At 40.8% G+C, this 15,462-nt stretch overlaps 1 protein-coding gene across 2 annotated transcripts in view; it reads right to left on the bottom strand.

The window, feature by feature from the left end:
- The window catches only part of NKAIN3 (sodium/potassium transporting ATPase interacting 3), a 421,429-nt gene that overhangs the window by 14,311 nt on the left and 391,656 nt on the right, over nucleotides 1-15,462 (bottom strand). The window lies entirely within an intron of this gene.

The raw sequence follows: 15,462 nt of genomic DNA, 5'->3' as shown, positions 1-15,462 counted from the left end.
ACCCTCTACTCCTCTCCCCCACAATAGCACAAACCCTGAGGGGAGATCTCTCTCCCTAAGATTTCTTTCAGGTAATATATCTCCTTTGTGCACTTTTCCTTTAATGTTTCCAGTGCTATTCCTTTAGTGATATCATTATTCTAGTTATTCTGTAAGGATCCCATAAACTGTCTTTAGCATTTTGTCTTCAATGCTTGTGTGGGGGAAACCAGGTTAGTACAGTGTCCCTACAGAGCGCTTTGTTAATAAGCAACTACCACTGTGACATCTCCCTCTGACTTGCAAGATAAAGATGCCTGTAACATATTGGCTCCCACACACACGTCTTAGTTTTTGTTTTCTCACATTTGGAAAGAAAGTAGCTAGTTTGTTTCCTCTTTTTTACTTGAATCATCTTTTTTTTTTTTTAAAATATATTTTATTGATTTTTTACAGAGAGAAAGGGAGAGGGATAGAGAGCTAGAAACATCGATGAGAGAGAAACATCGACCATCTGCCTCCTGCACACTCCCCACTGGGGACGTGCCCGCAACCCAGGTACATGCCCCTGCCCGGAATCGAACCTGGGACCCTTCAGTCCGCAGGCCAACGCTCCATCCACTGAGCCAAACCGGTTTCGGCACTTGAATCATCTTTAATAGGACATTTTCTATTCTCTTTAGAGTTATGCAGCTTTCTTAAACCCACACACATTGTGCTCTATTTTCCTACAGGGGATATATGCTTAACCCTTCAGTTAGTCTTCATCAGTGATTGGATTGAATGGCTGCTTACTGTGGTCACCTACAGTTTGCCTTTCATGAAGGCCCTTTCACAGTTTTTATAATTTTTCAATTACTGTCTGTTCAGAATCACTGGTGGCTGAAGGCCATTTTGTCACCACTGCTGGGTTTATTAGAGAGACAATTTTATTCTAGAGAAAACAAGATTAAAAAAAAAATCCTGAACACACCTCTCGTTTCTATTTTTGAAACTCCCTTTTCATTGTCATTTGGCTACATTTCCAGCTTTTGTTCCTCTCCTGGGTTCAGGTCTGTGGAATCAGATTTTCCCATAATCAGTGCCGACAGTTTCTTCCCACTTAAACATTTCTAAGAGTGGATAATACTTAATAAAGGAATAATGAATTTCTAAAATCTCTTTGGGGTTAAAAAGCAGAATGGAATGGCTGAGAGGAAAAATTATGCTCAGAAAGGTAAGGGCTAAAAACCGTTTTATAAATTTGTCTAAACAGTTTATAACTTCTTCCCTATGTAATATATTTTTTCTTGGTTATTTAGGCCCCCCCCCCCAGTATATCTTTATTATTCTTACTTAAATCTAGCCAATGTTTTACTTTGCTCTATAAATAAAGTGACAAACATGTTGCCTTTGAAATCTCTCTATAACTCCTTTTTTACTGTCTACTTCTACAGTTTTAGATATTTCCCCTCTGACTATTATTTTCTCTTTTTGTTTTATGGCTTCTATTATTGTTTTAGGTTTTCCCTTTCCTAGTACAATCAACATACAAAAAAAGCCATTTCTTCTGAGATCTCTTTGATAAATCCTTTCCTCCTTCTGTGAATTACTGCCCAAAGAAAATGGAATCTGATCATATTCTTCCCAAGATTAAATCCATTTCATTGACTTCACATTATCTAGCAAAGCATTCCAACTGGTGTGACCTGAGTAGGTTCAGAGGTGACACGATATCGATTCTCTCATTCTTTGGAGTGAGTGTGTGTGTGTGTGTGTGTGTGTGTGTGTGTGTGTGTTCACTGAGCAAGGCTTAGGTTAGCTAGCCCACTGGGCCAGTCAGTTCTTTCTGAAAGAAAAGTAATTCATTTACCACAGAGTGCCTTATAATTGTTAGCGTTCTCTGTGAATGCCAAGATATTACATAGATTGGGAGTCACTGCTGTAAGAATCCAAGATCCCTGAAAGACTGATCCTACCATTTGCGTAGTGAACAGAACATACTCAACTACTCATCACTTCCAGTGTAACGCAGGTTCTCCCAGATCTCTGAATGTCCCACGGTTTCCCCAAGCTCTTTTGACATTCCTCCCCTCCCCCAGTATTTAAAATGCACTCTCTTTGTTCTCTTCCTAACCATGTCATATTCTTCACACGTTCTGAGGAGCCATTCTTGGTGCCCCGAGACACAGTTAGCCTCTGCTTTTTTTTCTGTGCATCTGATTCACTTTGTACAGACCATTATCTGCACTTTGTTCTTATGTAATTATTTACATGCCTGGCCCACTTACTAGAATGTAAGATCTCCGGGGAAAGGGACCAAGTCTTATATTTTCTATATCCTTGTGGTCTAATACACAGAAGTCTTTCAATAACTGCTTCTTGCATGAATTAATCAATAAATCAACAAAATATTGGCTATTTAAGCTTGTTTAAAGCTCTAAAGTGAACCACTAATATGCTAGCTCTGGACTAGAAATACTTTTGGATATGGACGGGTCACTGACTTCAGAACAAGAGGAGTTATGAGAGAAATGAAGAATCCCATCAAACGTTTAAATGTCTACAAGCATTGGCAACCTACCTAGAATAGAAAGAATACAGAATTCTGAGGCAATATGATTGAAAGAAGCAAATAGAATGGAATGCTAACAGAGTGTTGAAAGACAGGTTGACAAGTGCCTTTGAGCACATGGGAAGACAGAAAATGTCTTAAAGAGTTAGCAAGTGTAAAACCAACCAAAAAGAAACTCTTAGTAGGAATAAATTCTTTCTACTCAAAAGTCTAATGTCATCCGAGTCCTGGTGTTGTGGGCCGCTGAATTAGTCACATTTGAAGCACATGGAATGAGATTTCCTCTTGTTCCACCAACTATTAAAAAAAAAGCAGCTCTGTTAAATCAGTTAAAGTAGAGGAAACTTGGAATCCCCTTGTAAGTTAGATTCTGCTTCCCAGCTGAAAATCCCTCAACATGTAGCAACCTCAAATTGTTTAAGATGCTTATTTACTGGAGAAATGCATTTCCAAAAGAGGGAAATGACTATAGGGAGAACAAAGTGAGCCAATTCCACAATTTTAATACTCTTTTATGAAGTACAGATTAGGATTTGCAATCATTGGGATAATCTGTGTTTACCTGGTAAGTAAAATCTTTGTGATTCTTAACATAATCAGACAGTTCATCTTAGACCTGGCAGATTCACACTGTAAAACCAATTCAAAATTTGAATTGGACAATTAAATTTACACTCGTGATTTTATGTTGGAAGACATGGGGATATTTTATTAAAGTTGTATAATATTTAAGAGTATATGTAGACTATTGAATTTAAGTAGATCAAAAAGTTACTAAAAGTTCAATGGAATATTATTCATCCTTATAAAGACATGAAATGGTGATGCATGCTACAATTTAGATGAACTTTGAAAACATTATGGTAAGTGAAATAAGTCAGACACAGAAGAACAAATACTGTGTGATTCCATTTATGTGAGGTTCCCAGAATAGGTAAATACATAGAGTTTACAGGGACTGGTGGGGTGGGGAGAGGGAGATGAGAAGTCATTGTTTATGGGTACAATGCTTCTGTGTGGGATGATGAAAAAGTTCTGGAAATGGATAGTGGTGATGGTTGCCCAACATTCTGAGTGTACTTAATGGCACACTTAAAAGTGTTCAAATGGTTAATTTGACATTATGCATATTTTACCACAATAAAAAGAAACAAGAAGTCCCCAAAAAACGCTTATTAAAATTTACTAGATTTTTAAATGGAATACTGAAAGGTCTATATAGCACTTAAAGCTTAAGAAAACACAGGTTTTAAAAAAATGTGTCACTTTAATAAATTGCATGGTGATTTAAAACCCTGAATAGCTATAATTATAATTTTCTGTGCAGAAAAGTTTCCTTCATGGACATCAGAAATGGGCAGTGATGCCTGAGACAGTTCATCTATGTACAGTTTTCACGATGGACTCCTCCTGTTATTGAAATTTCTTTCTTATGTAAAAAAAAAATGTTCACAGCTGGTCTTTTTTGGAAAGCTCACTTTACTTAGAATTAGTGGCGCTTGCTTTTTATTAGAGAACGATTTTAAGAGAGCTGCAGCTTTCTGAAATAACATGGCCTTTGGGGCACGAAGATAGACACTCATTCCCAGGTTATTGGACACCAGAAGCAATAAATTGGGACACTCCTAAACCTATCAAGCAGGAATGTTTGCTGGGAGGAAAGAATAGCCCATTGAAATGTAGTATCTTACAAAAGCATGGCTTTTGCTTGAAAAAAACACACAAAAAAACACCTACCAACCAAACAAAAAACACCAGGGCACAGAAAACTGACTATTAAAATATTTCTTTCAAAACGTAGGAAAATGGGGAAAAACGTGCAATGAAAGTCCTAAAGGAACTCAGGCCTTCACCTGCTGTCTCGTGTCTTTGTTGTCTCAATTAGGAGGAGAACACAGTCAGTGGGACACCCTGGCTTCAACTCTAGGACCATAACTAAGTCTTTGTTTCCCTTCAATAAAAAAGAAACATTTAATTTACTTGTACAATTAAACGTGTAGGTGAATGAATAGAAAAGGAGGCAAATATAGAACAAATGAAAACAAAATATTTAAGGCTAGGCTGTGCACTGTCTTTTCTCACAACAGGTAAAGAAATGGTATGCTTTTCATCACTCTCACGTAGCCTTCCTGCTGAACACAGGGTTCAAAATTAAGTCCCAGATACAATCTGCCTTTTAATTCACTATTCTTGTGCGAGTCAACAGGTCGGGAATGTCCAGGTTACCTTTTGACCCTCTGGAGCACCCAATCTGCAGCGGTTTCTGAAGTCAAAGCCTTTGTTTTTTCTGGAAGCTTCTTCCGGGAAGTGATTCCCCATGCCCTTGCTGTTCCTTCTTTCAGGAATGCTGTCCTCCTGTCTCTTACCTCACAGGCTCCTTTTTCTCCTTTTCTGTCTCAGCTTGAGTGCCATCTCCTCTAAGAGCTTTCCAGGCAATGCTCTACCCACTTGAGTGGTAGGAGGTCCTCTGGGGAGGCCCTGACATACCCTCCTGGGTGCTCCTCAGCGACTTGCACCTCAAAGGTACCTATCATTGTGCTCCCAAGTTATGTGGTCAACTATCCTCCAAGCAATGGCTCAGTGACCGAAGTCCCTTCACTACTGCAGTTTGATCATTTTCAACATGTGGCTACCAAAGCTTCTGTGCTTGTCTGCATCCACCAGGTAGAAAGGGGAAGAGCATGAGAACCACAGGGGGAAGTTATTTAGGGAATAGGCCTGGCAGTGGGCACATCTCTCCTGCTCCTGTCCATGATCTAGAATTCAGTTTTCTTGGGGACACCTAACTGCAGGGAGCTGCTGGGAGAAGAACGAACAAATGGAGTTTAGCGAATAGCTGGCTAGTCTCTGACACAGGCTGGTACGTAGCTATTATAAAATTTGTGAAGGTGTTATTTAATGAATAAGGACTGGGAAGCCTGATAAGTTTTGCAATTTATTGAACTGTATGTAGCAAAGAAAGCTGTATTTGGGATACACCATGATCTCTAATGTAGACTTTCTGTTCTTACAATCAAAGAGAGAGAGAGAGAGAGAGAGAGAGAGAGAGAGAGAGAGAGAGAGAGAGAGAGAGAGAGAGATCTTGTTTCCCTCCATGAAGAAAAAATGTGGACAAAACTGAAAGGCTATTAGGTATAATTTAGAATGATTTTACTTTGTACCCCATACAATTTAGGAGGAGAAAAATATGCTTTTACTTCTCCCCAACTTTATTTTCATGTTGGCATTCAAATTATGTGAATACTCCCACATATATCACTTAGATTCCTGTTTCAAATATTGTTCCAGGAAGAACACTAAGTTAATGAATGTTTTCTCTTGGTTAAGAAAGTACTTACTACTATAAAGTACATGAAAATGAGTATTCTATATATTTTTCTTGGGTCCCAGTGGGCCTCTGGGTGGGGTGGGTAGGGTGGCAGGATGGACTAGGCCAGTCAGAGGCAAGAGGATGGGCACACCAAGCAGGCTTCAATTTTCTACAGCTGACTCCAGGGAGCAATTACCTCCCTTCCTCTCTGGCCAGTTGTCCCAGCTGGCCCGGGTCCCCACCCAGAACCCCCTTCTGGGCTGAAGCCTGAAGAACAAGTGATCAGGGGACTGGGTCAGGCAGACAGAGGCTCCAGGCACCCTACCAACCACATCAGCCAGCACCAGCACATGCCTTTGACCTCGGCCTCTCCTGTGGGTGCGTGAATCCAGCTTCTGCCTGTAGATTTATGCTGGGAGAAGACCTTCCCGCCTTTCTGCATGCAGCGCACCCCTCCCCCCTCTCCCTGTGCCCTTCTCTCTGTCTTGTCTCCCTGTCTGGTCAGGAACTTTTTGCAAAAGAAGCAATATCTCAGTGTTTTGTATATACAACCACTCTTGTAGCCTTTGTTTGTTTGTTATTGTAGAGAAACAGATTCTTTATATGCTTTGTAATATTGATGATGAGATATATATACATGTCTTGAGAATGTTATGTACTATTCTGTTATCTAAAAGGGCTAAACACCTGTTTTATTGCCTGGTCTTATTTTAAAATGCTTCTGTTTTATTGTCTTACTTTACTTAAATGCTTCATTCTAGCAGTGTGAGTATAAGCTATATACTAAGGAGAGTAGTTCACATTTTAAGGACTTAATGATAAATAATCACTCCAAAAGTAGCCAGCGCGAGTATTCAAAATTTGTTACCTGTAGCTGCATCAGAAATATGCTTAATTTGCATCAGGATATTAGAAGTAATTTTTAATTGATAAAATAAATGATATTCAAGAGATGGGCTTGCCTGGCAAAACTCAAGAAAATGGGATTGTCTGGAAAATCAGAAGGGAAGTTTTTCAAAGAGGGAGCAGTCAACAGTGACCAAAGCCATCAATTATAATGAAGCTCGATAATATCTAAGTGATTTTTGACAATTAGAAGGTCATTGTTGGCCGCTGAGAGAGCATTTTCAGTGATAATATAGGACAGGAGGCCAGGCAGCAGCAGGCTGACAGAGAATGGGAGGTGAGAAAGTGAACACTAAGCCTGGACTACTTTATAGAAAGGTGATGGGATAAAGTACTACAAATTTGCAGTTATTAAAATAGTCACGGGGATGTAAAGTACAGACTAGGGAATATAGACAATAATCTATCTATATATATATAAAAGCCTATGTGACTATTACAACCAGTTGACCGAACGACTGGTTGCTATGATGTGCACTGACCACCAGGGGGCAGATGCTCAATGCAGGCGCTGCCCCTGGTGGTCAGTGTGCTCCCGCAGCAAACCTCCCATGGATGGCCAACTTCCTGCAGTCCCTCCACGCCGACCGGCTGGCCCCGATTGGCCCCTATCAGGACTGGGCAAGATAGTCTGATCAGCCCTGATCACCGTCCAGGCTGAGAGACTCAACTGTGCACAAATTCATGCACCGAGCCTCTAGTATTATAGTAATTATGCCTGGTGTCAGATGGGTACTAGACTTATTAGGGTGACCACTTTGTGAGTTATACAAATGTCTAGTAACTATGCTTTACAACTGAAATGAATACAATATTGTGTGTCAATGGTAATGGAAAAGTAAAAGATAATTATTTAACAAAAATGAAAAGTCTGAATGTGGAGGGAAGCAGCACAAGAGACAGGGAAGGTAAATGCCTACCAGGGGAGTCTGGGTAATTTCTTTTGTTATGTGACTCTATTTATAAGGTGAGGTAAACGATGCAATGGGAGGGAGAAACTGGACAGGGAGAGAGGGGAAGAGAGGGGAGAGAGAGAGAGAGAGAGAGAGAGAGAGAGAGAGAGAGAATAGTTAATGGAGCAACTATTAAAAGCCACACAAGCCACAGGACAGAATGAAGGCCTACTTGAGGAAATATAAAGAAAATCATGGATAAATGAAGGTAGTTCCCATGGCTTGGTACTTGTGGGAATCCATACCTCCTGGCTTTCATTTTCTTTGGGAAGAGCCTTAGGGTAGAGGAGGAAAGGTGCCAAGAATTACATCACCACTTTGGATTTCATGTCCCTAAAATAGGGGTGGGGTCTCCAAAGTGCTTGAAATGAGGATAGGAAAATCTAAGACTGTAGTGTTTGTTGTTGTTGTTTTAAATAGGCTCTTTCACATTCCACATTGGGATCGCAGTATCTCACCATCACTATTGGGTCACAGGATAACCCCAGAGGAGCTTATAACCTTTGGTATAGGACAGTGGTCGGCAAACCGTGGCTCGCGAGCCACATGACGCTCTTTGGCTCCTTGAGTGTGGCTCTTCCACAAAATACTAAGTGCAGGCGCGCATGTACAGTGTGATTGAAACTTCGTGGCTCATGCACAGAAGTCGGTTTTCGGCCTGGGCGAGTCTATTTTGAAGAAGTGGTGTTAGAAGAAGTGGGGGTACGTTCACTGAGGTCGACCCCTCAGATTGAGGACGTTTTTAGCAAAGGCCAGCTTAGGAGTACCCTAATTAAGTTAATAACAATGTACCTACCTATATAGTTGAAGTTTAAAAAATTTGGCTCTCAAAAGAAATTTCAATCGTTGTACTGTTGATATTTGGCTCTGTTGACTAATGATTTTGCCAACCACTGGTATAGGAGAAACCTGAGGCTCAGGGCAGTGAATATACCTCCTAGTGAGTTGCGGGGAGGGAGTAGGGCTCTTGTTCTCCAGGCTGCACTACCAGATGCGGGGTGCAGAGGTGCTGGTTCCTGCAAGACTGGCAGAGTCCCCAGAGTTGTAAGGGAGCTACTGGGCTGTGGTTCTCCTGCCTCACTGAGCCCATCTGGAGAGAGGACAGCCTGCTTTCCCAAGGAAAGCAAAGCCTCAGGCCTTCAGTTCCTGGGTTTAAAGCGTAAGGCTGCAGTTTTAAGGGAACTGGAGGAGGCACTGATGAGGACCAGGAGAGAGGTTGGAAGGGCAGGGTGGCCAGCTTACGTGTCACAGTGTGAAGTTGCCTCAGGGCCAGTGGATGCAGGCACGTGCTTCTCTCCACATCAGTGGGCAGCATAGAGACAGATGTAGAGAATGAGAGGCTAATGTACCTGCTGTGGGGCTGGCAGAACTAGCCCAGTGGGAGAACTGAGAAGGGGGGGGGGTGAGATAAAGGTATTGAATTTAGAATTAAAATGGAAACACAGGGGAGTTTGGCAGAACCCTGTCAGCTGCTCTGCCTGCTGGGCTCCTAAATCTTCCCACTAATAACCCAGAGTGAAACCATCACACAGGGCCCACATAAAATCCTCACAGCACATGTTTTCTTACTGTGCATTTCGGGTGCCGTGAGGCTGCGGATTTTTAAATTTGTTGCTCCCTCATAATCACATCTGGTCCCCAAATCCCGCATCTTCCATTCGGTACCATCTGGATGGCAGATCCTTCATTCTTCCTTCTCCACCGATGGACATGGATTGCAGCGTGGGGCCATTGGTCACAGTGATAACAGAGCTCCCCTCTGTCTGAAGCAGGGGGCTAGAGAGAGCCAGGCAGGCAATTGTGAAGAGGGCTTGCTTTAGGGCTGAGGCAAGGCAGAGAGATCTGGATGCCTTGAAACAGCTGCCACCATTTACCATTTGTAAATGAATGACGAAGAAAATGGGGGCACTTGGTTGTACTTTGAGATTAACCTCCCAGCCACCGGGACCTCATCCACTGAGCTGAGTGCTTTTCGGATCCCCTAACAGGTGATATGACTTGTAAATGGGCACAGAGCTAGATATTGGTAGAGTTAGGACCACCTTCATTTAAATCATTTCTAACACCCAGTTTCCAGTGGAAACAGAAAATTACCACCCCCCTTTTCTGTCAAAACAGGCAGGCCACAGTTTGTAACCAATGAACATTTTCAGGGAATTTAAGTGCACAAACCATTTATACTTTATTGTGAATGAATCAGATTTTTTGTGCAGTGCCGGGAATGGAAAATTTAAATTTTCATAAGGTGTGAGGAAAAAGATGAGAGATAATGTAAAGACATGGGAGCATTTTCCCTACCATGTGTTTTGTACAATAAACATTTACTGATGTCCTGTGCTGTTCCATATACGAATCAGGTTACGGGATCCTTGAGACATGAACCCTATCCTCTAGAAGTGGGGCACCCTGTTAATGAAGAAACAAGTGAAGCAGGTTCAGAGACATGTTTAGGCCTACTGAGCCATGGGGGGGCGGGGGGCGGGGAGGGGAGGTGCCCTCAGGAAGACTGTTAAGGAACATGTAGGACTTGTTAGTGACTTGAAGGGAGGTGAAGTTGTCTCCTTTGGTGATTGACTAGATGAGGGAGAAGTTGAGGAATATGCCCAAGGTTCTAGCTTGTGTAAGGCGTGATCATTCACATAAATGGAGATAGAATATAGCAAAGGAAGAACTTTCTCTGCCATCTCTACCGGTGGAAATCCTTGGCAGTCCATTTGTTTGGGATAACATCCCAGCCACGGGGACCTTATCCATTGAGCTGAATGCCTATGAGATCCCATAACACAGCGGTTCTCAACCTGTGGGTCGCGACCCCTCTGGGGGTCGAACAACCCTTTCACAGGGGTCGCCTAAGACCATCGGAAAACACATATATAATTACATATTGTTTTTGTGATTAATCACTATGCTTTAATTATGTTCAATTTGTAACAATGAAAATACATCCTGCATAGCAGATATTTACATGACGATTCATCACAGTAGCAAAATTACAGTGATGAAGTAGCAACGAAAATAATTTTATGGTTGGGGGTCACCACAACATGAGGAACTGTATTAAAGGGTCGCGGCATTAGGAAGGTTGATATCCACTGCCATAACAGGTGATATGACTTGTAAATGGGCACAGAGCTAGAACTTGGTAGAGCCAGGGCCACCTACAGTTTCTCTTCCAGTGCTCCCTCCTTATCTGTTGTATATAGTGCCCATTGTGTCAGGAAATGGGCTATGCCCTGGGCTATCATGATGTAAAAATTACAATTGTGTTAAACGTCCCCAAGTGCAGTGTATAATGAAAGCATATAGTAATATATCACAGATGCCCTCATCTAGCCTGAGGAAGAAAGTGTCAAACTGGAAAAGGGAGAGTCAAGCTGCGATCTGAAAGATGTATAAAGTTCGTGAAAAAGCGTGGTGTGAGGAGGTGTGGAAAAGATGCATAGACTTAGAAAAACAGATGTGGTTGGAGATGAGGAAGTGAGGAGAGTAGAAAAATATGGCTGTAGAGAGTTCCTGGTCAGACTTAAATATAGGAGTCCTGGTTCAGTGAGATAGGCATTCATCTAGGCTCCATGTCACTGTGAGTGTAGCGCTGACTTTGCAGCTGATTCTAGAAAGGGGGCTCTCTATCTTGCCCCTGTGGAGAGTCCCCACTTGGTTCACTGTTTTGGGTATTTGGGTGTTTACAATATTATTCTTGAGAAACTGTCTTAATAACCCACCAAAGGACTGGAAGTCTATCTCTGAATCATAACACTGTAGCTAGGATCCTATTCTGTGCTGCTCAACTTTCTCAGGCGTGGGCTGCCCAAAATCACCACCCTGTTGGGCCTGACTCTCTGACAGTGGGTCTGTCCCCTGGGCCATATTTTGTACTTGGATTCAGTCTGTGAATGCACCAAGTTTCCAAGACTCCATTCCCTCTGAGATGTTTTGTCCAGGAATCGACAAGCTCTTGCTCTGATGTGGTATAGTGGAGGTTTAATTCATCTTCCAATATCTTGACATTCTAAATTACAAAAATTCCATTCAATTATGTTTAAGAGATACAGGACCTCCATTTGCCAAAAACAAATATTTGTAAATGCATCGGGCATCTCACTAAATTCTGAACACAAGGCATAGTCATTTCATTAGATTTGAAAATCTTGGGATCTTGAAATACATTTTGAAAAAGAAGTTGCTAGGCCAAGAGAATACATTTAACATATACACTCAACAAACATTTCTTAATTGGATGCTAAGCATTTTTCTAGGCTCTATGGTTCTATCAGGGACCAAAGTAAAGATCCTGCCCTCACAGATCTATTCTGATTGCTAGTACATTTGTAGCTATTTGGTAGTCATCTTGGCAAATTAGGAGAAATGTTACAGGTTCTATATCTAAACTGTGGTGAGGATAGTTACATGCAACTCACCAGATAGTTACCAAAAGAAATGCTCTCTGAGAACCAGCAGACTTTTAATGGTTTATTGCACAAATACTATGACTCCTTTGAAATGTCGACTGTGACAACAGTATCACCCTTACCCAAGTCTCATGCTTTTCTCCATATTTGACTCAGACAATTCTTCGGTTCCTCCACCCTTAAATACGCAAATATTTCAAGGCTCACAAGACAACCAACCCGTTTTCTATTCTGAGGATCATCCAGCCCTTGCTGCTTTCTCTTCTCCCTCTCTGGCTAGGGTTACTTCACTGTTCTCTGTCTTCTCCATCAATTACAAAGCTAAATTCTTAGGAGGACATAGGGGCTATTTTTATTTCCAATTCACATCATTGCTATGGTAATATCACCTTATTCTTTTAAAAGGAACTCATGAGTAAAGTGGCAAGTACATGAATACTAGCCTGCAGGAAGCCTCAAGGAGCAGTAGAGCTATGGAATATTTTTCCAATAGTCACACTTCCTTCCACTGAAAAATTCCCAAAAAGTAGACTAGAAAGGGTCAGATGGCTGCACAAAGAGCTACTTTGAGCTATTCAATGCAAAATATTGAACCCACATGTGGGGGTTCATTTCCTTTTTAAAACTGGTAGGGTTTTCAATATACTTTTCTCCCACCATTCCACACCTAAAACCCAGACTGGCCTTTGTGAGTCCAAACAGATGTCCTAGTTGTAACTGGCAAGCTGACATAGAAGGAGTTGCTTTAGCAACAGACCCCCTGAAAAAGCCTGGCAATATTTATAACTGTACAAGTTAATACTGTTTTCAGCATCCTGTGCCTCACCTCCACATCTCCCTGAATTAAAACATTCTTTTTAGTAAATATGACAAGATAGAGCAAGCCCACAAGTTCATTTTCAGCAATAGATGATTCACAAACAAGATGTTGACAGGTTTTTATGACTACACATTCCAAATATCCTGGTCTCACAAAAGTGCTCATGGAGATTGATAGATATTTTAAAAAGAAATAAAAAAGAAGCAAATATATAAAAATAGGTTTTTCATGAAAATGGATGATAGAAAGTATTGACCTCACCCATCAGCACTCTTTCTTTTGTGAGCTTTTCTTCTCTTTGACCTGTAATCATGGTCTTTATAGGAAATAGCAAAAGAAGCCTGGAAGTAACTAAGAAGATGGGTGGCTGGAAATAAATGTTTCCTCAAGCATTTAGGACTTTTCAGAAATGTCCATCACTGAAATGTTAGTCCCATAGAAGCACTTAGCATGGCAGAGGAGAAAAGCAGATAGCTGTTATTAATTTTAAGGCTGGCTGACAGCTTTCAGTCCAAGAGCAAGGCTTAACTTTGCATTCTGAATAATGCAGAGATTTTCATTAGTTGGAATAGGAAATGATAAATAATATATTGTCTGCCAAAATACTGTGACATTACATTATATACTTGCAGTTACCTTTCGGAATAAGCTTTCCAGAAGTGTACTTAGACAAATTGGAAAGCTAGCAGTATTGTTTTCTTATTTTATGTTTTACTTTTGGAAAAACAATTCAAAAGACACGTCTTCTTAGCTGTGGGCTGGTAAGGTCATATCCAAAGGGCAGTTCATTATTGCACCTAAAAGCTAAGTGTTGGCACAAATTGTACTAGTCTATGAGATCACTGCAATTGGTTTCATAGATTTCTTTTTGCTCACATCTGCCTTCTGGAGACTCTGGGCAATTCAATTACAAGTGCACTTTTGATTCCTACTTCTATCAATAAAAAGAATATAAAATTACCCTTGCTTGAGAACGATCAGACTAAAAGGTTTGTGATTGCTTTTCACTGTCATCTCTCTTCCAGCAGATTATCATGTCAGGTTGGTCGAGGGCATATTTACTTTGTTTTGAGCACACAAGACTCAGTTTCTGGCTCTAAGTATTATTTGAATTGATGGTAACACAACTACTATATCCAGATGTCTCTCGGTAACTTAATGCATGGCCCCAATAACAAACACCAGAATTAAACCGTTAATGGAAAAGGCTGCTAGCAGCTGCTTCAATCCCAGTTTGATGGGTATTAAAATAGCTGATTCAGAGATTTCTATAGAGAAACTTAAGCTAATTAAAGACACCAAAGTCGATGGAACTATAATATCTGCCAGCATCATACAATCTATATACACCCACACTAATACTCTACCAGAAGGCTGATAGAAGGTCAAAAAACGTTTACTCAATTTAGATGAACCTTTCATTATGCATGTCATTTTGCATTTTCCAGGTTTACTTAAAAATCACAGGCCTCAAAGAAAAGTCCTTTCTATATTTATTCTACTAGATAATAAAGACTATTGATTATTCTGCCTTTTCACACTCAATAAGGCAGGACAGAGCATTCGCATCATTTGAGAGCCTCCAACCAATTCAGTGAGAAAAAAAGAAAGACGATTCTTTCAATACCTACTCAAAAGTATCATACCGAATTTAATTGAGATTTATCATTCAGTGTTTCAATTTCTGAAGTATTTATTCATCCCCAATTCTAATCATTTTCTTTTGATCCCTCTTCCAGTTAAAACTGTTCATACTCAACCAGTTGTGTTTTGGCTGTGAGTAGGTGGCAGGCTGCTGACTTTTTTATACATTAACATTGTCAGATTGTAGAATTAACTACTAATGGAACTCCCAAAGATTGACTTTTTGATGTTCAACCTCATAGTGGGAAGTGTTGTCATTACAGCTGCACTTTTGAAATGTCAGAAACTTGCCGGCTCATCTAGCATAAAAAAAATACCCAAGGCAAGCATAAAAGATAAGATGCAGTCTGTTTGCATGTCTTCACTGCCTGGTGAGTTTCTTCCCAGGGTCTAATATTTATTCCATTTGGTCAAATAAATTGAGGTGAGAACTTATTGCCAACTCGTTTCCAGTTTACATATCATGCACCACCTCTGTTTGGTGGGGAGCATTCATCAGACCCCTTTGGAGTTGTGTTCTAGAAAGTTACATGGCTATCCAGAAACTCACCCTCATTTTGTTAAAGAGTCAACTTTACAACGCAGACAGTAAGTGCAATGATATAACCAAATCTCTGATATGGTTGGGTGTAATAATTATTAGTTTTAAATAAATTAAAATTTCCTTTGGTATTACGTGAGCCCATGACAGAGTTGTGCCAAGAAGTGCATAATACATTAGCAGGTAGGTGTTTAAGAAATGCAATGCCTGACCTATGTTGCAAAATCTCTACCTATATAACTTTTCAGGTTGTGTACGTCCCCCCCCCCCCCGTGTGTGTGTGTGTGTGTGTGTGTGTGTTCCTGCTAAAATGTGATTGCTTAACTTTTTCAGCATCTCTCTTTGT

This window comes from Myotis myotis, unplaced genomic scaffold (assembly GCF_014108235.1).
Source record: "Myotis myotis isolate mMyoMyo1 unplaced genomic scaffold, mMyoMyo1.p scaffold_m19_p_16, whole genome shotgun sequence".
NCBI classification, from domain to species: Eukaryota; Metazoa; Chordata; class Mammalia; order Chiroptera; family Vespertilionidae; genus Myotis; species Myotis myotis.
This window is presented reverse-complemented; position numbering and strand designations above follow the sequence as displayed.